This window comes from Nilaparvata lugens, chromosome X, assembly GCF_014356525.2.
Source record: "Nilaparvata lugens isolate BPH chromosome X, ASM1435652v1, whole genome shotgun sequence".
NCBI classification, from domain to species: Eukaryota; Metazoa; Arthropoda; class Insecta; order Hemiptera; family Delphacidae; genus Nilaparvata; species Nilaparvata lugens.
In genome coordinates, this window is record NC_052518.1 from 40,073,971 (window position 1) to 40,099,947 (window position 25,977).

General features: G+C 35.8%; 1 protein-coding gene and 1 long non-coding RNA gene across 2 annotated transcripts in view; one reads left to right on the top strand and one right to left on the bottom strand.

Moving 5' to 3' along the window:
• Window positions 1-25,977, top strand: part of LOC111062838 (Krueppel-like factor 9) — a 98,947-nt gene that overhangs the window by 43,181 nt on the left and 29,789 nt on the right. The window lies entirely within an intron of this gene.
• LOC120355020 lies at window positions 19,234-22,848 on the bottom strand. The gene is made up of 3 exons (XR_005573371.1): window positions 22,153-22,848; window positions 21,311-21,492; window positions 19,234-19,587 (listed from the first exon to the last, which is right to left on the bottom strand). It is a non-coding gene; the product is annotated as an uncharacterized LOC120355020 (long non-coding RNA).

Genomic DNA, 25,977 nt, shown 5'->3' on the forward strand with positions numbered 1-25,977 from the left:
TGATTGAACTGCACAAATCAGCTTGATTTCAGCAGCTTGAATTTCTTCTCTAGAAAGAGGACATGTACGTTGATTTGTAACTTCGTTACAATGAAGACAATTATGGACAAATCACAGAATATAAGCTGTAGATTGCACCATGCGATGATATTCAGAAATTTTTGAAACAATGTTAGAAAAATGGACTGTAAATTTGCATAGAAAAAGATGAAATAGGACGCAAAACTGCAACATTTGATGCAATGTCATTCCATGTGGTCTGTGGCACCAAAAGCCAAGGAGGACCATACCACCAAAGTTGGCTCAAAATGAGTGTATTGGGTGAACAACCTCTAGACACTGAATCGGCAGGATTCAATTTGAAGTTACATGTTTCCAGGTGAAATCTGAAGTGATATTCTGAATTGTAGAAACTCTAACTGAAACAAAGACATTAGCCCTGTTAGGCAAGGCTTTAAGCCAATCACAAACAATTTTCGAATCAGTCCATAGAACAACATTTGAAAAATTAAATTTGGAAGAGCGAATAGTTTTGACAACTTGCTTTGCCGATAAAAGCACAGCTTGAAGTTCCAAGCGAGGAATGGTAAGCAAGGGTTTAACAGAAGCTACTTTAGATTTGGAGGTAAATAATCTAACCTGAACACCACTAGGAGAGGAACTGCAAACATATACACAATCACCATATGCAGTAGCACTAGCATCGGAAAATGCATGCAATTCAAGAATGACATCTGTAATCTGTGGTAGTACACAACGTGGAATTGAAATATTTGAAATATTGGGTAATTCATGAAGAATACTCAACCATTTGGTTAGAAGTTCTGGTGGGAGTTTGTGAACCCAGTCCAATTTGTGAAGCCACAATTTTTGAAACAATAATTCAGGGAGAATAACAACAGGAGAAATTAAACCAAGTGGATCAAAAATACTAGAGATGCAAGATAGCAATTCTCTTTTTGTGAAAGATGTTTTGTGCATGACATCAGCAACACTGGATGAAATGATAAGTTTATCAGAAGTAGAATTCCAGATAAGACCAAGTGCCTTAACTACACTGTTGTTGGATTCAGAAAGAGGCTTGGATGTAGTTGTCTCAATCAAATGAGATGGAATTGTTGCTAACAATTCAGGTGAATTGGAGAACCATATCCTGAGTTCCAATTTTCCGTTGTTGAGTGTAGAAAGAAGTTGTTGAGCAAGATCAATTGCTGCTGGATGCGAACTTGAACCACTAATCAAGTCATCAACATAAAAATCTTTGTGAATGGCATTAAAAACTGGTGAACCAGGTTGACAATCAACATCAGCTAAATGATTAAGAGTGTGTGTCGCAAGATAGGGTGCTGAAGATGTGCCATATGTGACTGTATTCAAAAAATATTCTTGAATAGGTTGACTTGTGTCTGATCTCCAAAAGATACGCTGAAAATTTCTATCTCCAGGGTGAACAAGAATTTGATGATACATCTTCTATAAAAACAACACGATGCATGTGAAAACGAAGTACAGTGTCAAATAATTCAGGTTGAACAGTGGGCCCAATATGGAGCACATTGTTGAGTGAAACACCTGTAACTGATTTGGCTAAGGCATCAAAAACTACTCTCAATTTAGTTGTAGTTGAATCAGGTTTCAAAACCGGATGATGTGGAATATGATAACAATTTTCATGAGAAACTGTGGGTGGAGCGGGAGATATGTGACCCAGAGTTGAATACTCATCCATGAATGCAATGTATTGATATTTCAATTCAGGATTAGAGACAAGTTGCTTCTCAAGAAAATGAAATCTGTTTGAAGCTTGATAAAAAGATTCTCCAAGAGTGTGAAAAGTATCTTTTTTGGGAAGAGCAACTGAAAATCTACCATATTCAATACGCTGAACATTGTCAACATAATGTTGTTCAATCTGTGCTTGTTCCGTAGGAATACTGGATTCAATATCAAGCTCTTCTATCCACCAAACTTTCTCAAGTTGTTTTGAAATTTCTGAATTTGAAACAAGATTGGAAACAGGTTCATTAACAATAGGAGACTGAGATGGGATGGATCCCTGAATAACCCAACCTAGATGTGTGTTCTGAAGGACACAGTTTTCAGATAATTGGATTTGACCTGGTGTCATCAAGGAAGCATAAATTGAAACATCAAGTAGAATATCAGCACCTGTGATTTGGAAAAAAGTTGGATCAGCTAACCTGACGTTGGCAGGAATATTAAATTTCGAAATATCCAGTCCCGGCGGTGGAATGCTGGGTGTGATTTTCTCTGAGATGATACAGCTAATGCACTGAGACCAAGTGCTGTCGGGTGAATATACATCCAAAGATGACAGATTCAATAGAGTAGAATTGCTACCAGATACTGTATGAACTGTACTACCCGTACAAGTTGAAGATAATTGAAGAAGAGCTGCTAGTTTGTGAGAAATGAAGCAACTATCAGAACTGCTGTCCAATAGGGCTCAACAGGAGACAGCCTGACCATGGACATCAAAGACAATGAGTTGCACTGTAGGCATAATACACAACTGATGATTCTGAAATATTTTGATTTGAGGAGTGCTATGAGCGTTGCTGACTGCTTGCTTGCAGGATTCAGAAGAAGACAATGTTGATAAGTGAGAGGGCACAGAGTTACAGTGATTGCTGGGCTCTGACTGCGAGAAACACCGTGTAGACGGCTGTGAATCAAACGTATTGTTATCAGAATTGACAGTTGATGACGGATGGCCTGAATCAGGCGTTGTCGTATCTGAGCGATGACCTGGACATGGTGTTGTCATTGAGGGTACAAATTGCGATCTGTGCGCATTTTGACCATTGTTTGCTCAACATTCAGACAGTGCTGGATGTCAAGCAAAGCCTCGGCATGACTGGTTGGCTGTTGAGATATAGAATGACTATTATACTCACAGAATTGAACATGATGAGGTTTTGAAGGAGAGTTCAGCGCTTGGTTGCATGCATAGTTCAATGCCACAACATGATTGGATGGTTTGAAACTAAACTGAGATCCATGTAGAAGTGTGTGATGCTGTTTCTGGCAAGTCTGGCAGCTTCCAGAACAAGTATTGAATCTCGACCAAGGGTGAAGACAATTCCAACAGAGACTCTCCTGTCTGACAGCTTGAAGTCGTTCAGCAATTGGAATTTTTATAAATGATGTACAATTGAAAACATTATGGGAGGCATTGCCACAAAAAAGACAAGAAGTTGGCCTATTGAAAATATTAGGTTTGTTAGTTGTGTTGAAATTAGAATTAGTGGATTTGGATTGAGTCACTCATTTGCTATTGCTCGATTGATTGGATGCTGAGTTATGTTGAATAGATTGAGAATTATTTTGATTATTAAGTGACAAGCCTTGTGCAATCTTATGTTGCGATTCAAGAAACTCCCATAAATGGTCAATGGAAAGTTTTTCTTCAGTAGAAATGAATCTTTCCCAATTTCTGATTGTGGAATTATCAAATTGGGAAACAGTCAAGTAGACAAAAATCAAGTCTTGTACTGAGATGTCCAAAGCAAGAGCTTCAAGTGCAGCAATGTTAGTTTTTTGATTATCAATGAATGCATACCAAGACTGAGCTGAGCGGCATTCAAGTCTCGGTGGATTGAGGACAGCTGAAATGAGCGTTTCTGCAATAAGCAAAGAGTTATCATAGCATTGGGTTAATAATTCCCAAGCTAAAGTGGAATTCCCAGCAGGAGAATTTGAAATACGGTTGAGGGCTTCCCCAGAAAGAACTTGATGGAGAAAATGATATCTCAAAGTGTCATCAAGTAACTGATTATTGACAACTAAACTGGTAGAGGTTGATTTGAAATTCAACCAATTATTAAAGCTGCCATCAAAACGTGGAAGGGGGATGTCAGGTAAATGAGCGCTAACAATCTGGTGTGTCAAAAACTGTTGTGGTTGCACAGGTGCAGCTTGAACCACTGGCGGTTGCTTCTGCTGTTCTTATTGATTTTCAAAGGCTGCGAGTTTGGCATTTATCTTGGCAGATAGTGACACAAATTCATGTTCAATTATATGATAACATTCAAGGTCAATATTGAAACCATTAGCTTCTTGTTCATTGTAAGTTGAATTAAATTTTGATTTGAGATGTTCAATGTCTTCCTCAAATGTGGACAACTCATAATAGGCTCCTTAGGTAGCAATATCTGCAATTGGATGATGCTCCTTAATTTGATTCGAATGTTTGTCAATAGTATCAAAAGTATTAACATGAACATTGTTTTCAACCATTATTTGAACATCATCAGGCTCAAAAATTGAACAAATATTGAATGTAATAACATGTATTAAAAGCTTGATAGGTGTTCAGTTAAAAGTCCTACCAATGACCTACCTAACATTCAACTGCTATATGAAAAAAAATGATAAAATTGCATACAACAAATGAAAATTGGTACATAGTTACAACAGCCGTTTTGTCTGAGACAGAATCCAGTTAGGCGCTTAGACAATGCCCAGCAATCGTTGGGTGTTTGATTGTGCACCGAGGTTTGTTTCGTGATGCTGCTGGAATTCCGCTTGACTTACAGGTGCAGCAATGACGACTGGACCGATGTGACGCAGCACACCTTTCTGGTCACAGTTTAGAATACTCCTTTTCTGCAAGATCAAATACAATTGTTATTATGGTGTTATACAAGAGTATGCCAGAACAAAATACAAAAATGAGGATGCTAAATATCCTACCTGAAGTGGATAATGTTAGCCTGAATACAGAGGACTTTGAAATTCAAAAGGTTATCCAAAATAATATATGTTTTGAAAAAATTGAATGCCATCCTGTATCCAAGAAAGGATCGTTGTGTTGGACCTCAACTGCACTGCAAAGCCATTGTACAGTTGGGTCTTAGCGCCTTCACAAGACTGTAAAGTTGGATCTTAGCTGGTTACAAGATCAAAATGTTGAATGATGAAGTATAGAAGAATATGATGTTGTAATGGTGACCAAGTAGTGGCATGAAACTGTTGCTGGCGCGATTTGAGACTGAGCGCACATGTAGGTTAGGTGTGACCAAAACAATAACACATATTGAAAGTTGATACAAAAGTTCAAAGATTACCGCAAATTGATGTGATTATCTAGAATTTGAAACTGTTCATAAACAGTTGATGAATGATGAAGGTCACTAGTTGGTGAACACAGTGCTGTTGAAATACATTAACTCCATGTTAATGCCATGAGAGAACTTACCTATTCTCTGTCGGGAGTGCCGACAAATGATTGTGATGAAATATAAGAAAAAAACAGTTCCAAATTCACAGAAATTGATTGAAATACATTACGGTGATGCCACAAGTGAACAAGAGTTCCAATATAGATGAATGAAGCTTGAAATCCATAAGTTATGAATTTAAGATGCAAAATGACCATGAGGAACCAAAGTTGAAATGTTCAAAAATTGATAACTTGATAAAAAACGGAGCAATTCCAGAGATTGATGTTTCGTTATGACAAAGATGACCGATGAAACCATTTTGACACAAAATTAAAACTTGAAAAGGTGAAAACTGGAATAAAACTTTAAATTGAATGAGAAGACATGATGGACCAAACTCATCGCTTTGGTGACAATGAGAAAAGACAAGGAAGTAGGTTCAGTTACTACAATTTCCAGTATAACCACATGATGACTGAGTAGAAAAATAAATGCTAGCAGCAAATACAATATTCCAATCCAAATATTAAATTGATAAAAGCAATGAATAATAATCAACAATATCAAAAAGCAAATAATAAATTGGAAAGATACTAAAGATTGACTGGGTCCATGTAAGCCAACAACAAGAAATCGATATTTAGATTGATATGTCACAAAATGACAAAGTGTGACCAACAAGAGGTGAACCGACAACAACATCCAAATGATGATGCCTAAGTGTGGACATGAGATCTAACACTTACTTTGTCACATACCACCCCTAAGTCCATGAGGGGATCTGTGTAAATGTTGGTTCCAACCTCAGCATCAGTACCTGTTGCTGAGTGTCCAGTTTCCCCACTGTTCCCGTTCATTATGCTGGGTCTTGGGCTGGGATAACTTACAGCCATCTTTTTATGTTGCTCTACTAACAACCTTCTCAGCTCAGCAAGTGTTCCAGATGACACTATGCCCCAATCTTGTGAAAGATTAAATGCTTCTTCCTTTTTCAATTCATAGATCCAGGAAACTCTGGGGTCAGCTGTTCACAGGGTTCACATCCTCAACCGACTGATCCTCTGTCAGCTCCTGGTGTTAAGCATCTGAATCAGCCTCGCCCTGTTCACTCATGATTCTTACTTCATTGCCTCGTGCCCCACGTTGGGCACCAATCTATCACATACACCCTGAGTACCTTCAGATGTAGGTGATTGATACCTAGGTGTTGCTCCTGGACGACTTAGCTCGTAATGTGGGTGGGGAAAGGAGGCAAGTCAAAGTTCCTCTTCTTCCTTCTTTGTGCCTTAGCTGGAGTGGACAGCACCTCCTGGTGCTTCTGACGGTGTGAAGGTCACTCTCTACTCCGATGACACCACTTTGAGGTAATTTTGTATTGGCTTCAAGGCCTCGGTTCCACTCCAGTATAGTAGGAAGAGGAAGGATAGATGGGAGGGATGGCAGCCAATGGGCTGCTGAGCCCTGGGAGGATGGATAGGAAGGGACGGCAGCCAACAGGCCGCTGTGCCCTGGGAGGATGGAAGAATAGGGACGGCAGCCAACGGGCCGCTGTGCCCTGGGGGATAGGTGGAAAGGGATGGCAGCCAATGGGCCGCTGTGCCCTGGGAGGATGGAAGGATAGGGACGGCAGCCAATGGGCCACTGTGCCCCGGGAGGATAAGTGGAAAGGGATGGCAGCCAATGGGCCGCTGTGCCCTGGGAGGATGGAAGGATAGGGACGGCAGCTGGCAGCCAATGGGCTGCTGTGCCCTGGGAGGATAGGTGGAAAGGGATGGCAGCCAATGGGCTGCTGTGCCCTGGGAGGATGAGAGGAGAGGGACGTATGGCAGTCAACAGGCCGCTGTACCAGGAGAGAAGGACAGGGACATATGGCAGCCAACGGGCCGCTGTGCAAGGAGCAGGAAGGTTGGGAGTGGAATGCTATGGTCTGGAGCTTGTTCGGCATTTAAATACTATCCCAAAGTAGAGAGGATGGAGATGCGCCGCCGCCAGAGGCAGTAAGAATTCTCTCGATGCGCAGAAGATGGTGTGCCATCGGTAACCTCCTTATCTCCACGGTCAGCTAGCTTTCTGATAGCCGAGCATCTTTTAATAATATTAATATTTATTTAGCAACATTTTCTCATCACAATTTCACTTTGTTATTAATAATATTCATCAATTATAAAAAAAAATATTATTGAGGTTGAGTGGTATCAGGTAGAAAGCAATAATAGAACAGATGTTCCTCTTTTAATTTTGATCATATGATTTGGTTATTTTTTATGAAATCGTATGTACCATTAATGTAATTTGACCATTAATTCTGAAAAATCTAAGAGAAAATTGAAATTTGGGCTTCAAGGTGCACGAGATTGATATTTTTAGAACCTATGTGCAAAATTTGGAGATGAGATAATCTTTTTATTCAACTCAGTACACTTTATAATATACAGATGAATAACGTCAGGTCTTAATAAGTAACAATAATAAGTACACAATAAAAAGCACACATGGGAGACAAGAGTAGGCCTACCCACAAACTATGCTACCTTCTATCACTAAAATCCCTCACACTGTAGTAGGCTTGTGAAACCAGGAATTTATACACTTTACTCTTAAAACTTTTTATATCAGACAAGGACTGCAGCTCGGTAGGTAAATCGTTAAACAACTTAGCTCCAACATAAGAGGGCATTTTCTCGTACATCTGCAGTCAGTGTTGTCTCAAAGACAGTTTATTCCTCCCTCTGGTGTTATAAGTGTGTATATCAGCAATTGTATTCGGATCAGATAAATGCTTGTGAGTGAGAATAAACAGTTTGAAAATATAAATTGATGGTTGTGTAAGTATATTTAAGTCAACAAAAGCCTGTTTACAAGAATCATTGGACTTCAGCCCCGCCAAGTAGCAGATTGCTCTTTTTTGTAGTCTAAATATTTTTAAAAAGTGTAACTCTGCAGTGCTCCCCCACAGCTCTATGCCATAAGCCACATGTGAAAAGAACAGTGAAAAATATACCATTCTTGAAACTGACATTGGAACAAGTCTCACAATGTTTCTGATAACAAATAAGCCTTTACTGACCTTGTCGATAATAAAATTTACATGATTATCCCATGCAAGTTTTGAATCAAACTTCTAACCAAGTAATTTTACATACTCTGTATTGCTAATAACATCGTCCCCTATGTATAACTGAGGTTCAAAAGCGTTATTTCTTCGGCTGAAGTCAATGAGACTACTTTCTTTGAGTTAACTGTGAGGGAAAGTGAGTTGAAGAATTGAACGACTCTATTGCATATCAAGTTACAATTAATGTCCATCTCATTCAAGTTTTTATGTGAAAAAATCAAAGATGTGTCATTTGCATAAGAGGTAAGTTTATTGAGAGGAACAAGTGAACAGATGTCATCTATGTATATTATAAAGAGAAGTGGTCCCAGAATAGATCCCTGTGGTACCCCTGATGATATTCTGATTAGGTTTGAAGCTGTTTGTCCGTCACTACCATGAATTGAAACATACTGATACCGATCAGAAAGTTAAGATCTTATTAAATCATCCACTTTCCCTCTTAAACCAAGCCCAATTATATTTTCCAAAAGCAACTCATGATCTACACACTCGAAAGCTTCAGAGAGGTCAAGCATTACTCCAGAAGTGTAGTTGCCACCTTCGATATCTTTTATTATACCTTCAAAAACCTCGATGAGGACTGTACTAGTTGACCTGTTCTTTACAAATTCATGCTGGTTTGGTGAAATTAGATTATGTTCAGAGAGGTAAGTTACCAGTCTAATAAGAATCACAGTTTCAAAAATCTTTGAAAAAGCTGTCAATAACGAAATAGGTCTAAAATTGTTAATGTCATGTTTGCTGCCCTCTTTGAAAAGTGGAAGTACCTTGGCAATCTTAAAAATTTTGGGAAATACCCCGCTCTCGAACATGGAGTTGATAATGCAAACAAGATAGATAAGTTTTGTGTTTTTTCATTTTCTTATTTATCCTTTGAGCAATGGTCGCAAAGAAGCTATTAAATTCTGCTGCAATTTCCTCTTGATTAGTCATAAGTACGTTCTCAATATCAAGCGCTAAGGATTCAATTTTCTTTCCAGTACATTTAGCTCTAAATTGATTAATTACATTCCAACTTGTTCTAGATTTATTTGATAAATTTTTTATCATATCTTCATAGTAACGTTTCTTAGCTTCAGTTATTAACTGATCGTAATGAATTTTTATGTTTTTAATGAGAGATAAATTGGAATTGAGAATAGAATGCGCATTTCCCGTTGCAAATTTAAGCAACAGTCTAATTTGCTTGATTTCTTGTGTTATCCAATGAGCACTACGCGACTTCCTAACTAAGGATAGAGCTTCGGTCATGACAGGGCAATGAATATTGTAGTAGTGGAGGAAGGTGCAATGGAATAACCCGTATCTTCTGTTTGTGTCCTTTTCCTCGGTAATGAAATTCCAATTTATTCCAGACAAAACCGCTCTCAAATTGACCAGATTATGAACACTACAATTACGGAAGGTGGTGCGTGTACCTTTTTTTGGTTGGCCCATACGAATACCTTTTGTTAGATGCAATTCAATGAACTGGGCTGTATGATCAGAAAGCCAAGAATCTATGACGTTAATTTTCTTATGCATTAATGTAGAGCTGGTGATTATATTATCTGTAGCTGTTTTACTGGTAACTGTGTTATCCTAGTGGGAACTCTGACGTTATACTCCAAATTGAATTGATCAGAAATATTTAAAAAAGTTCTACGTTGAAAAGAGTCAACCAAAAAATCAACATTGAAATCTCCTGCACATATTAATTTAGTTCCAATATTGATCGACAGATTTTCTAAAACATTTATAAAATTGTTAAAAAACAAATGTATGTTACCATTAGGAGGCCGGTAAACACCTAGGAGCACGTATGGTAACTTATTTATATTGAATTTACAACATGCTAGTTCGATGCAACCCTCCTCACAGAGATCACTCACATTTAGTTCAGCAATATTTCGGAGCTGTTTATTGCAGATTATTTTGTGAAAAATTGCAACACCACCCATGCTCTTATTAAAACTACAATAACAATCAATGAGATGCATATTCTCTATATTGATACAACCTAGTTCATAATTTTTTAGGCCACGCTCAGTCAGTATGAGAAAGTCTGGCTTTTCCAAGTCAATGAATATTTCCAATCTATCTATTTTATTGCTCAACGAACGTATGTTTTGTTGAACAACCTTGACCATCAGAGAAGCTGACTTTGATTTAGACCGAAATTGAGTGTTGCAAGTACTACTAATTGGAAAATCAGAAACGTTATACGTAGGCCTATTAGTTGTAAGCTGACCGAATTATTATATTTTTCAGTCTGACAAGATATGGCAAAATCATCCCTATAATTCATGTTGACTGTTTTATTTATATTTTTCTCTATTAATTGAGCTCTTTGGTCCTGCCTAACTAATCGTTTCATTTCTTGCTTTCCACAAGCAGGACCGTAATCTAGTTTCCCACAAAGCTATGAAATCCTAAAACTATGGCTGCATCATTATCATGTGTTCCGTTAATAATATTTTTATATTTTTTCTGCAACTGCAATCTTCCCTTTTCTATTTAAATGCAGCCCATGCCATGTGAACTTGTCTCTCTCAAGGTCAGTGATATCAATAATTCGTACATGATAATTTTGTCACAAATTCTTTTTATTTTACCATTGATTTTTCGTATCTCGCGGTTCACACAGGATCAGTCACGAAGATCATATCGGATAGGTATGGTGATAACAAGGACATTTGTGAAATTCATCACAAAAAAAAGAGGCAGTAAACCTTTTAGAAAGACTGAAGACTGATTGCAATATACATCATTGGCCCCTCGCATGATAATTACATGATCGCTTTTGGAGAGATCCTTACTATCACTCATGATGTTAGTTGCAATCGAATTGAATTTCGCCCCTGGTTTAACTAATCCACTTACTGAATGCTTGAAATCAGATTCAAAGCAATTAACAATGTCACGGCCATGGCTACTCCCAAAAATTTTCACTATTCCCTTGGTACGTTTTCTCCTATCCGCCCTAGGATTCCTCTGGTCAATTTCATAATTATTTTCGTGATTTGAGGTAATCTCAGAAGTGGAACAATTAGCCACATCAATCGTCGATCTATGTGATGATACATGCGACTTAACGTAAGTATGTGACTTGGGTTTTAGAAACTTACATATGTTATTGAGCAATCTCCATCTATACCCAAAAACATCAGAATGAGAATTTCCCAATAGGCTCTCCTTATCCTTAAAACATTTTGTCCTATTTATTCTACGAAATTTAAATACCTCTTCTATGAAATACAAAGCAAATATCCCACAGTCAAAATTGTTAGTTTGTTGAATACAGGGCAGTTTAATCAGTTCATTAGTATTGAATATTGATCTCACTTTTTCAATCAATGCTGTGGAAAACCTATCATTATAACTACCCATTGAGTCTAGACTATAAAAACGTTTTTGGGCATTGTCATACAGTAATATATGCTCCAATGTGAGCCTGACCATCCGTTATCAGATCCTGCTTGAAGACTATCATTTACGATAAAAAATTGCATAGTTGCCTGTAAAGTTGATATACGGGCGAAAGTTTTACGTGACAACGACTTTGAGTGGTAAAATAATTTCAATGTGAATATTCATTCCCATAGTAGGAAGAAGGATGAAATAATAGTAACAATTTAAAACATTTATTTATACAAAGAATTATATTTAAAACATTAATTTATACAAAGAATCTCGCACTGAATTTCATATTAACAAAATTTTATTTTTACCTTCACACATCATCAACAAAATCACTGTCTCTCTCGCTCTTAGGCGGGCTAACTGTGCTCCATTCAATTTTTTACATAGCAAGTCGCGCTCATTTTTTCAAGTTAAACAAATTATTATTGGCTGAGAAACGATTTATACTACTTTTGTGATTGAAAACTACCACAACATTGTGATTACTACAACATAACCTATTCACTTATACCTATAATTATACTTACACTTATACCTATTCACTTATACTTATTCACATAACCTATTCACTAAGTAGTGGCGCAGTCGCAGGAGATTGCTCCGTTTCACTCTCTCTCCAGGTGAATGCCTTCGGCTGCGTTGCTCGCTACTGCTCCTATTCGTGCTCTTTCCAGACGACCGTGAACCGAAACGAACGCTCTCACTCGCTCTCATTGTGAGCGCATAACGTGGGAACGTAACACATTTTCTTGAAGTGTCACCCGGCAAACCAATTTATAAGACGTTGTCACGTCAAAACAATAACATTATTCTGCTCAATTATTCTATTCAGAATCGATAAATCCGCTCCTGCATCATTTACAATCATTTTTGTAACTGCCGGTAAGGCTATGTAATTGCCTGGGAAAGATACAGTAAGGTAATTACAAAAACAATCTATTTCAGCATCAGCAAGAAACTCTGATCTGAGAAAGGCGCTCAATCGGTCGATGAGGGCGCTGCCATGCGACGCTGGAGAAACATTTTCCTCGTTTTTCTGCACTTGCGACTCGGACGATGACATTTCCATGAGACGGATGTCCGGCTCCATTGAACGATTTATAGCGGCGCTCCACTGCTCCTCAAGTACTTCCATCCGCGCTTTCAATCGCTCGTTCTCCCGTTCAAGATCTGCCTGCTTGGAATGATCGTGTGTGTCTGGTGCTGAAGTCAGTAACACATTATCTTCGTTATCCTCCACCGAGTCATGCGAGTGCGACCCCGAAACATCCCGCACAGTAGACAAATCGTTGTTTGTTATGAGTGCGACAGAACACCCTTTTGCTAAGCATCGCCAAACATCACCCTTACTAGTTGACGGTGTCTTTCTGAACTTGAATCCCTTATACAGAATCGCTGGGTTGACCTTGGATGTTTTACACGATTTTATTTCTGAGTTCATATTTATTAATCGTTCATTATCCATAGGGCCTATATCACTGTCTTTGGAAGTTTGCAGTCTATAATAGCTACGAAATGGATGGAATCAACAAGTGTCAATAACACAGCTGACACTCGAACGACAGATTATAAAAACAGGAGATGAGATAATAGGATTCCGTAAATGCTTCAGCTTACTATATACAGAGTACCAGTCCCATAACTATCATTGATAAGCTCTTATCTTTTATCGCCGTTGTGAAAAATGTTCGTAGCAATCCAAACCGTTACACAGTCAGTCAATGAATCGATAACAAAACTGTACTTATCACAATACACCGGTGGGACCAAAAAGGCGCCAACTTTTTCCCAGCAGCAATAAGTTACTCAAGAAACCCAACCTAACCTCACCGTCATAAAAAACTTTTCACACTACAAAGAGATAAAATGAAAAGTATTTTTAATTATTTCGCATCTACAACACAACACAACTTGTAGTTTCACTCATAGCAAAAACACCACCTAATTTAACTTTAAACTTTTTGAAATGGAAAATAAACTCAGAGCCGACGTTAACTACTGTTTCACCTAGCACATCAGGCGTGCCAACCTCTAAATCATTCAAGATCAAGATCTAAATCATTCCCGTTTTTCCGGTATGCAATCCACAAGTTGACATGTTTTGATGCGAACAAACTAACACACGAACAAACGAACAAACACAACCCTACTCTCTCTTATTATATAGATGTGAGAACAATGCTCTTTGAATGCATTCAAGCGTCAAAAACCTGGCTGGAAGCAAATAATCTTCTCATCAATGAGGATAGGACAGAATACATCTATTTATCTTAAAATAACGAATGTGAAAAACAAGCTGTGAAATTTCTTGGTCTGTACCTAGGCAATGAATTGACACGGGAGGAACAAGTGAATATGTTATGTAAAAAATTATCTAGGTTAGTATATCTTATTAGAGAGCTCAAATACTATGTAAGCTCAGATGTGCTTTTGACAACCTATTTTGGCCTTTTTCATTCCCTAATAACACATGGAGTTATACTTTGGGGCAATTGTAGCACTGCCACAAAGATACTTATTCTTCAAAAAAGAGTGGTTAGAATAATCGATGGCCTGCAACAAAGAGAATCTTTCAGAGAAAGTTTTGTCAAATATCAAATAATGACTTTATACATTTATCATAGTTTGGTTCAAGTAAAAAGTAATATACACAAATTTAACAGCATAGGGCACTCCCATAACACAAGAAGAAAGTTTGATCTTCCTATTCCTCAAATAAGATCAAATTTTAAACACATCAAATTTTTATAATAATATATCATACTAGTGAGCCCCTGACTGAAGAACTCGCTCCAAATAATGCCTCTGATATTCCGTCAACTGTTCTATTGAAAGCAGTGGAAAATCAAGAAAAGTTGTGATGGCATCCAATTGATAATCCAGTTGACAGCTAATTTATGATTTGTATTGATATTCTTCTCAAGCACATAAAAAAATACGAAGTGATTCAATTATGTTGGCTTTCGAAATCATTTTGTATAATGATTCAAATAATATGTGTTGAAAATTTGAAGTTGATTTATGAAAGCATCAAAAGTTATCGTCGAACACACAAACTCACAGACGGACAAAGACTCGAGCCTCCAGTTAGAAGTAGGAACTTGCTACACTCGTTCAGTAAATGCACTTCAAAACAAAATAAAACCACACAAGACAGCAAAATTTAATTAGAACAGTTTGCAAACATTTTGCAAACTTGAAGGTTTCCGGGTCCAGTTCTTCAGTAAAAAATTTTCTCACTACAATGAATCGGATTATTGAACTGATGCTGATGTCGCTCTGAGGGCTTACTTGATTTACAGATGGTAAACCATAAGGTGTGATTTCTTAGCGACGACTCTAGCCGCGCAGCTGGAGCTGTCGTAGTCTGTGAACATAACCGACAAGATTCGAAGAAGGGTCTCAATTGGTACAGTGGATACAAGTTTCGGTTCTTGTAAACTTGACTTCAAGTTTGCAATATATCCATTTCACACAAATGTCAAGAAAACTCGAATTCAAGGAAACTTGATTAATGTGAACACTGCTACCCTACGACAACCACTTCAGCCGTGCGGTTGGAGTCGTCGTATATATATTTATGACATTCGATGATTCATTAGATATGAATCTGATTCATATTGCGGTTGGAGTTATCGCTAATGTGGGTTTAGTCAAGTTTCCTTGACGTTTGTGTGGAATGAATGTATTTTGAAAACTTAATGGAGTCAAGTTAAATTCATTTGAAGTCAAGTTTACAAGAACAGTTATTTCAATTCACTATAACAATAAAGACCCTTCTCCAGGTTTTGTTGATTCAAGTACATAATATTGAACATGTTTGACTCTTGGGTTCAATTTGAATCTTCAAGGTACAATCTAACCTACAAATGGGTAAATGAGATAAAAACAGTTGACAGTCAATATAGAAAGTATAATTCCTCAACTCAAATGAAAAAGTATGATGCAGATGAAAAATAAACCTTGAGATTAATTCGATTTTTCACTTTATTATAATGATATACTTTTGATGCTATGAAAACTTGAACACAGTTTCAAAATCACCCATTCAACTCAACCTTAAAAAATTTGAATTGTAGAAAACCTTACCAATGTAAACGCAGGTTGAGGAATTGCACATTTTGGAATTATTAATATCCAATATCCATTCTATCATTCTAATATATTTTTTGCATGATCATTATTACTCATAATTATGTTTATTACTGTAATAATAAAATAATTATTGATATTAATATATTAAACTACTTAATAAATTATCATTCTTGAATAGGTAAATGTATAATTCTCAATCATTGAAGAAACACTTATTTTCTATACATATATGGATTCAAAGCTTAAAATAATCTTATCAATCAGCTGATCGAAATAATTTTGCGTTGATCGAGAGCGCGTGCTTGCCACGTGTGCGTTTCATTGTTGTATGCTTGGCCAGTTCAGTTTGCGCCTTCTATCAGCTGTCTATGAGAATAATATATTCGTTTCTTGACTTAGAAAATCTCACATAATACTTTTCAAAAATTCTGCTGATATTCTATCAGCTTTTCTATTGAAATCTGTATTATTCTGTATATTATTATCGATTATTGCGTCTATCTATAGCACATACAAAATACATAGTTATACGGTATTGAGAGTTTATATTTTCTTGTCTGAGAAATGACGAAGGAGTAGATAGATTTTGTTGTCCATCGAACTTGAAGTGTAAAAAGGTTAGAACAATATGTGTTGAAAATTTGAAGCTGTTTAATCAATGATTTCTTGAGCTATTGTCGAACATACATACATACAGACGGACAAAGACTTCGGCCTTGAGTAAGTCAAAATTGAGAACTCACAAAAGCTCGTTCAATTATCATCAGAAACACAAATGATAACCAATAGTAAACTGGTAAATAGTGGCAATAATCTGAGAAGGAAAGTTTTGAAAATATGAAAATACTATTCTCACTCTCTGTCATGTTCAATGGATTAATGTGGATTTTGAGAATTATTCATCAATCATCACTTATCTACGCACAAATTAAACCTGCAGGTAAACTGAATCTTGATTTTTCTTCGTTTTTCCAGGGTGATAAATAATTCATTATTGTAATTTGGTCAAAGAATCAAATAAATGTTGATTTGATTATGATGACTCTAGTGCCAATGAATTGGTAACATTGCTATTGCACAATAAAAACATTTTTGAAGTTGAGTACGTATGTTAACAATAATTAGAAGCAACTTTAGTAGGATGTCTTGTTTTTACATGCAAGTGTAACTCTGTTCATAGTGATTGCAGTTGCCATTGGTACTCTTTCCTAATCTCCCGATTATATTCGTCAGCTATTTTCAAACTTGTATAACTACAGACATTCGCTCAGTATTGAGCTCTACTCATTTTTTACAAAAGTACTCCAGGTGATTAATCTATATCACATTTGGTCCTATAGAATTTTTTCTGAAGCAATAATGAAGTGCATTGCATTCAAAATTATAAACAAGGAAGTCGGCAGTGCTCGAGCACCTCTTCTCCCCTCCAATGTTCACTTCTTCCATTGATGACAAGGTCGCAGATATGTAAATAATGTCCTTGCCACTTATTACTTGCAACTTACCACTTGCCACTTGCAATTCACCACTTGCCTCTTACAACTTACCAATTGCCACTACCCACTTACCACATGTTATCAGTGGCACTCTACCAGTAGTATTCAATTCATTTTATTCCCACAAGAAAGAATGTATATGTAGAAAATATTTTATTTTGCCGTGTGGTTCGAACTTCTAATATGATAGAAAAATTAACACACATCTTTTTCTTATCATGTGTTTAAATTATTATCTATTGAAATATCGAATTTGACAAAAATAAGCATTTAGTTTCTGGAATGAACTAAAATAAAATGGATGAGTTGTTTTTAAAATGTGTAGGCCTAAGTTGTTAAGAAATAAAGAGAAGTTTATTGAAGAGTGATGGAAAATCTTATTTTAGGATAATGAGATTTCCTATATTTTGTGGGCCTGTCCGAGATTAAATTCAAAGGATTGAGAGTGAATTCAAGGAATTGAATTGAACGGTATAAAAGGAATTTATCGCAGGATAGATCTGAAGTTTTGTGTGGGAAATGTCATATTTAGCAAGGTCGAAGAAGTGTGACAAGGAGGAGAGTTGAATATTGGTCTGCCTATCAACCCGAGAGTGGTACAGTTATGCGCATTGATTACTGAATCAGAAGGCTACGAGGAAGAGTTTACCAAGGACTTGTTGGAGAGAGTATAAGCAGATAGAGAAAATTATGAGGAAAAGGAACGAAAAGAAATACGAGTATAGAGAATTAGAATTGAGGAACGAGAACGTGAGGAGAAGGAACGAGAAGAGATAATATTTTCTTTGCGAATTGAGAATGAATTGTAATTGAAGAAAATAGAGCTAGAAGCAAGAGGGGATAATGCGGACATCCCAGTAAGTAGAAATAATGATTTTTTGAAACTTATGACACAATTCAACATGGATAATGATATAAGCATCTATATGACCTTATTATTTTGAAAGACAAATTAACTGAAACAATATAACTAAAGAGAATTGGGTCACGTATCTAATGGCACTCTGCCACTAGAAATAGTGAATATCGTTACAAGAGAGCCTGATCCACTTTCAGACGACCATGATCATATAAAAAGCTTATTGCTCAAACAATTCAAGCTCAGTCCGGAGCAATTCCGACAAAAATTTGCTTTCCATAAAAAAGAGAGTTTTCTAAGTGGTTAGATTTTGCTTTCGAACTCAAAAACTTTTTTAATAAGTAACTTATCAAAAATACTGGAAAAGTTGGTGAAAGTTCGGTTGATCAGCTATCTGGAAAAGTATAATATAATTTCCCCAAACCAATTTGGTTTCCGTAAGGGAATAAGTACGGAATCAACAGTTCTGGAGTTGTCAAAATTGGTTATCCATAACCTAGAGGAAAAAAATAAGTGTTTAGCTGTATTTTTGGATCTGGCTCAGGCCTTTGACTCTGTGTCACATGATTCATTACTTAAAAAACTTGAAGCAATAGGAATAAGAAATACAACTTTGGAGTGGTACAAATCCTACCTTAGCAACCGTCAGCAGAGAACAAAAGTTGGATGTCACATGAGTGCAGAAGGATCCATGGAATTTGGAATTCCTCAAGAAACAGTTTTGGGCCCAATTTTATATATTATATTTGCGAATGAGTTGTACTCCATTCGAATCGGTGGTAGGGTAATAGCATTTGCAGATGACACGGCTCTGCTTTTACAGGGTAGAAACTGGGATGAGGTATTTCAAACAGCAGAAACAGAACTCTCCAGGGTCACCACATGCATGGGGAACAACCTATTAACATTAAGCAAGGAAGACAAATTTCTCAACCTTTTCTATAACTGATAGCACCAAACCATCAAAGTCATCAATGAAGCTCCATTATTGTGAAGGGGAGAATCGAAACTGTGATTGTCCTCTCATTAAGCGCTCTGATGATGTTAAATATCAAAGCATTTCAAAGTAGATTAAAAACACTTTTAAATTACTCTCAAATCACTCTACAATGATTTACAATGCTTTAAGTGAGCAAAATTATGATTAATAAACTACTTTAAATCACTTTAGAAATGATTGAATAAGTTCTTCAGAATGATTCAAAATCATTGACATATAATCTCCTTTATAGAATAAATAGTATATTCAGCTGGATTTGAAAAAATTACATAACTTCAAAATTGATGAATAAATCCTTTACTTAAACATTCATAATTAACATAGTAATGCGATGAATTGTATTTTATGGCTGGAGCTCCAAATTAAAATGTTCAAGTGTCTCGACTTCATTGACTTCAGCAGACGACTGTTTCTTCTCCTTTTCTCCATGTCTGTGAACAAAAATTGAATCAACTTGATTTCAATGTCATCTTTATTGTATAACTTCAGGTACAAAAATAAGTCAAAACGGAAGCATTTGACCTGTAGGTCCACAGCAGATCAAGTTCAAAGGAAAACAAAATTGGAACCTCAGTTATGTACATTATCAATCAATCAATCAATCAATAATTATTATGAAGAATGTCATCTAAATTTGGAAAGAACATGTTTACTTCACTTATCTGTTAGAATACAAAGTTATTGTCATAAGAGCTCGTGGTATTCAATTCTTCCAGTTGCTCTCCTAAAAATGTAATTTTTCACTTCTAGATGAATTCTACTAGAATATTTTAACGACGACTCTGTGTTTCAAATCAATAAAACAAAAAAATAGAATATCAAATCAATGGGTGAAACTCATCTCATTGGGGACATGGGACGGTCAAGCGAGAACAATACAACTGCAATACCCTTTGGCAGGTAGATTTAGCACATTTTCGACCCTTGTGCAATGAAGCATATGCCCCCTCCTGTTATGTTTAGTAACTTTATTCGACACTTAGCATTTAGAATTCTACTTATATTTGGAAAGATAGAGCTCATTTAGAAAAAATGGTTCGACTTCATCATCATGGAACATAATTTTGAGCCAATTCAAATATTATCAAAGAACAATTATAGTACAGCTTTACTATTCTACTACCTAATAACAGAATATCTATACTATGTAGAGTAGTATAGGTAGAGTCGTAGAGAGTTTAAGGTATGGTATATAATACAGTGTAGTAGACTATATAATAGTCATAGAATGAAAAAAAAACATTAGGACAAGGCTCTTTGGGCCGCTGATTCAATGGATTTATTGGGCAGTATTATTATATTATGTCAAACAATTCATGTTTTTTATGGCTCAGAGTAATAGGACCTGAGCATCACTACATAGTGGCCCAGCACAAGTGCGTTTACAATTTATTGTGATTGTTAAGGATATATCAATGTGTAATGCTAGTTTTTAAGTTTATAAAAATTATCATAGTAGACCAAAGACTTGAAGAAAATACTCTATTTATGATGAACTTACAAGTTTATACATTTGAATATATAAAACTAATTTCATGTGCTACTTGATATTTTTCAAACGATACATATGTATACACTATGATATCATGATATAGTTTGGACTATACATAGATACATATGTATACATATGTATATATGTATACACATGTCGAGTTGTAAGTTGTGGACCAGAGTGTTGGGTTTTGGCGTAAATTTTGAAAATATATTATTTTTGCTAATTTATCTGGATGGGGACTATGTGGAGTGTTAATCCCAGATTTGTAGCTTACTACAAATCAATTAATATTTCCAATACTGAGTAACGATCAGCATCATAATGACCACCTCCCAAATTGAAAAAATCAACTTAGATATTCAATATTGCAGATCCTGGATGGAATGACTCATTTTTTTATAAAATAGAATAGAATGTTATTCTTCATTTTAATGTCGTGGCGAAGTTTGGACAGTAGTGTCCACTCTACCACTCAACCACGTTTGTTTGTGGATGTCATGTTTAATGGCGAAATAAAGTTTTTGAGTCAGTGAAGTAGTATTTTCTATTCAAGTGGGATTTTGTCTGGCTGATATTAATATTGCCAAATTAGCGTTGTTGAAAAATATGAAGCAAGCTACACAGTAAACTTCAAAAAGATAAATTTGCTGAAATCTTACCAATCATAACTTTAGTTATGAGAAGGCCCTTGAATGGTTTTTTCTCTATCTCATGGTCGTCCTTGCGTTGAACTCTTTTCCACGAAAAGTATATGGCAACGAAGGGTCACCAGCTTCCCCATGATACTCGTGATTGTGCGCCCCTCCAAAGCTGTATCGGCGCATGACGCGACATACGTCTCCTTTGAACAATGAAAAAACAATATATTTTAGTTGGATGATAAAATCAAAATTAAAGTATTCTCAAAGGGATCAAGTATATCTATCTGATGAATTCATAATGTAACCTTTGTTTTTTACAATTTCCAAAAAACTCTATCAAATAACTTAGAAAGCAGATTATGTATGTAAATCATTTTTGTTCTAAGTGCTTAGTTCTGTTTCATTTAGTGGAATTTATAGTTACGGCAAAAAATAATATTTTTGAAGTAGGGGTTTAAATTCAAGATTGAATACGAAAAAAATAATAGCTAGTGATTTGAAAAAATTGGAATGCTGAAGATTTGACAAAAATCATAGGCTCTGATACTCTTATACCGATTGAAATAAGAGACTAAATATATAACCCAAATTTGTGGGCTATCGTATGATGACCGGTAAAAAATATAAGCTTGTTCAGTCCTCTAGCTCATTACAGCCTATCAGGTCAGGTAGAATTCAACTAGTCAACCAAAATGAATTAACTGAACCTACCTAATATAGATAGAAAAGACAAAACGCAAGCTAGATCTATAAAATATAATAATAATGTGTATTTTCTCCAAGCTACTCTATAGTAGATATACTTTTATCAGTCTATGATTCAAACTTCCATAAATAAAGTAATATTATTGTGTACTTACATTGATAATAGAAGATCAAGTGACTTCAAAACAAATAAATTCCCGGATAAAACACTGGAAACATGAACTGTAATCTGTATTCAATACATGATGAACTGAACTAACTGGCCCTTGCGACTGACTAGTGACAGTTTAGTGACTACAACACTACAACTAACCAAAAGGCAAACCCAACCAAAAAGGGCGCGAAATACTCCGACTGAGAAGGAGTGAGTTGAGAAAGAGAGGGTAGACCAGTGGACAATGGTGACAGACCTACACTATTACAAAAGAAGGGACTATTATTCGAAACTGTGGAGCAGGTAGTAAGTGGAGAGACTCAAACTATATAGCCTACCGTACTGGAAAATATAACATAGTAGTAGAAAGCATATGCAGTTGAATAGAGAAGAGAGAGAGCATAGAGTGTAGAAATGATGGATCATGGATGAGATTAGATTAGATTAGAGTTCTTTATTTGTATGTTATGTTACAATATATTATTATACTGCTGGCTTATACACTAATTTACGTTAAATGACAATATTGCTTATTATTAAACGAATTTTACAAGATATGAAGAGTTAATTAATGAGAATAGAGATTGAATGCAATTTGAATAACGATAACATTGCGATGTACCGTATCTTCATAAATCGCGGTGTTTCGACAAATAATTGTCCTTTCTCTAAAAATGATATGGAATAATATCCCTCCGATTTGGATAGATAGAGAAAGAGGGGATGAGTGGTGTGGTAGACGAGGTTAATAAAAATATAGACAAAAAAAACTATAGAAAAGGTTGCTGATCTGAGTTGATTTTTTTCAGTTCTACTCACTGCAAAAGCTAATACTCTGAAGTTCACCCATAATATTTTATGGCGAACAATTTTTGAGAGCAATATTCATTCTCTGTTATGTACCGCATACAACCTAACTGGTTAGGTATCTAGGAGGCAAATCCTCCTAGGTATCTAGGAGGTACCTAACAGGAGGCAAAAATCGATCAGATGAGCAATTGGCGACAAAGAGTGGACTCGGGTGTTAAAATTGGGCAGGGAGTCTTCCTCAACTCTCTCATGTTGGACTACCAACCAACCAACTCACAACTTTGGCTCGATATGGTGTAATTGGAAAACTAGTAGCACCCAACTTCAAGACACGAAATAAAATTATCATTCAGCAAGAAATGTTATTGTTGTGATCATGTATCTGATCGAATAAACACCGATTCTGGTAGAAGTAAGTATTCCTGAGAAATAAACGATTCTACTATTGAAAAACTTTCTGTACGGTACCGGTATTCTAATATCAAGCCTCCATACCTACAATCCGGACAATCCTACAATCCTACAATCCTACAATCCTACAATCCATCCTACAATCCTACAATCCTACAATCCGGTAATTTCATATGATGATAATAATAATAAGAAAACTATTTTCTTGAGCTTCTTGAAGCCAGTGATAGTTAAGCCAGTTACACACATCGATTTTTGGACGTTCGATTTTTTGCCGTCCTTATAAATCCACCAGATTAAACGAGACTTGAAACTCTTGAATACATTATCTGTTTGCCAAGTTATGCAACTGTCGGAAAAGTAATAAAATAATATCCTCCCCATTAATACGCAACTGGAATAAGATTGATACGATACGGTATCAGAGAAAGTGTAAAATAGGCCTACTAAAACTAAAGAAGACTTGTAAAATGCTGCGAGACCTCAAAATTAAGTAATATGGTTCAAATTAGAAAAGAAATGAAAAAACTAAATTGCAATTCATCCTGATTTAAAAGGATTCTCAACTCCGGCTACGAAATGATCTTGACAATATAATTTCGCTTGTATAGCCTATGCTAAAAACTAAGCACCTGAATGAAGTAAGTGAGGCGTGAGCTATTTTCTCTTTCTCTTTCATGTTGTGTAATGAAAAAATCGTGTGTCTCTTGTGTGATGGTTATATTTTACAAGCTCATTCCAAGCCTTGAAGAACCACAGATTAATATAGAATCACTGTATGATTCTCAAAAATGTAGTAATTGCAATGATTGAATTGACTCCTGTACAGGGGAGTATCGTTGGCATAACATTTGCTGTTCTCACAACTTTACTTGAATTGGTTCCTGAGTTTCTTTCATAGAATTCAATTTGATATCTCTAATCTATTTCAATACTCAACCATGAAAACCAATTTTCGAATCATAGTATCAATCAGACCCTTTGGATATCGATCTTCTAGTAGTTAACAGAACCAAAATGCAAAGAGTATAAAAAACCCACCAGTCACTGGTGGTAGGGCTGTGGTTGGGTGCAAAGTAAATGCTGTTATTATTGTAAATGGAAATAAATACGAAATAACTCCACTTTCGAGGTGAATTTCATTTCAAAGACTTGAGAGATATCCTCTATTTTTCTTTCAAATAGTCTCCAATTTATCATAAGAGACAATACAGTAAGTTAATATTCTTTGACATTCAATATTTCGATTCCCGTTAATTGAATCAAGCGACTACAATGTAATTGAAGGTATTTAAGTGCTCTCTGATTAATATATAGATCTACTGGGTAGATTAATTGAGTCAGTATGTAATTAATAACTTGATTGTTGAATTCTGGAAATTACTACTTATCACAATTTCTGAAAAACTACTTTATGGGTTGTGATGAAACTTATTATTTCTTATACATAGAAACATTAAGATTGAAAAAACAACAGCTTTCCAAGATCCTAGATGTTTACCAATCATGCAGCTATCTTGTGGATATAATAACTTTAACTTCAAGAAATTTTCAGGACTGTTTTCAGAGACAAATATTGTTGAAGCGTTTGAGTTATATGAACTGTGATGAGCTTCTAGAAAATGTGATACAAATAAGATACTTTTTTCTCCTCTCAATACTCTCAATATTATTATGATAGTTTTTGTGATATGTTGATACACAAAATTAACGATGCATTTACTCCGCATGTGCTGGAAGTTTACGTGTAATTGATTAATACAGTACCGTATCAATAATGAAATCAAATATTGGGCTTATCGAGAAGTAATGACAATCGTTCAAGTATTTAGTCTGAATCGTATCTGAAAATGACACTTCAACATCAGTAGCAAGTTCTATTTGCACAAAAGAGGAAATCTATACAGGTTTATTTCAACATGAAATTCAATAGTGTGTCGTCCAATAAAGTATGTAATGAAAACATTTGGGGTATGTTGGGTGTGCTCTGTAGATGTGAGATTCTCTAAAATTATAATTAGTAGATAACCCGTTTCCGCAATGGCGGTCTAATTAAAAACTTGACCCACTGAAATATTCAAGAATTCAAAATAGGCCTATAACCATCCTCGGTAAATTAAGAATCAATATGCAAAATATTTCAAGTCAATCAGCTCAGTAGTTCTGGTGTGATGATAAGTCATTCGTGAATTTCCTGTCACCTACGTCTGTCTATTAGCCAATATTATTTCCTTAATTAGGCTATATTATAGATAACTCTAAAACATCAACACAGACAAATTATTATCGTGATTCACATGATGATACGGAAGATAATTGAATGAAGATCTAAAACTTACATGTAGGCCTACATTATTTTGCTGTAAACTTACTATAATCTTGATAGATACTATAAATTAGGATAGGAAGAGAGTTATGAGAGTTTCAGCTGCAAATCTTCCAAAAACTAGTGTGACAACCTCTTTCACCTACAAAAAGTGTTACAAAACTGTAGTGTGTTCTGTAAAATGTTATTGCCTTTATATTATATTTGCGACACGTTTCCTACAATCAAACTTCTATATTATGCATTTATAATATTTCAAACGTTAATTCATTCTTCAGA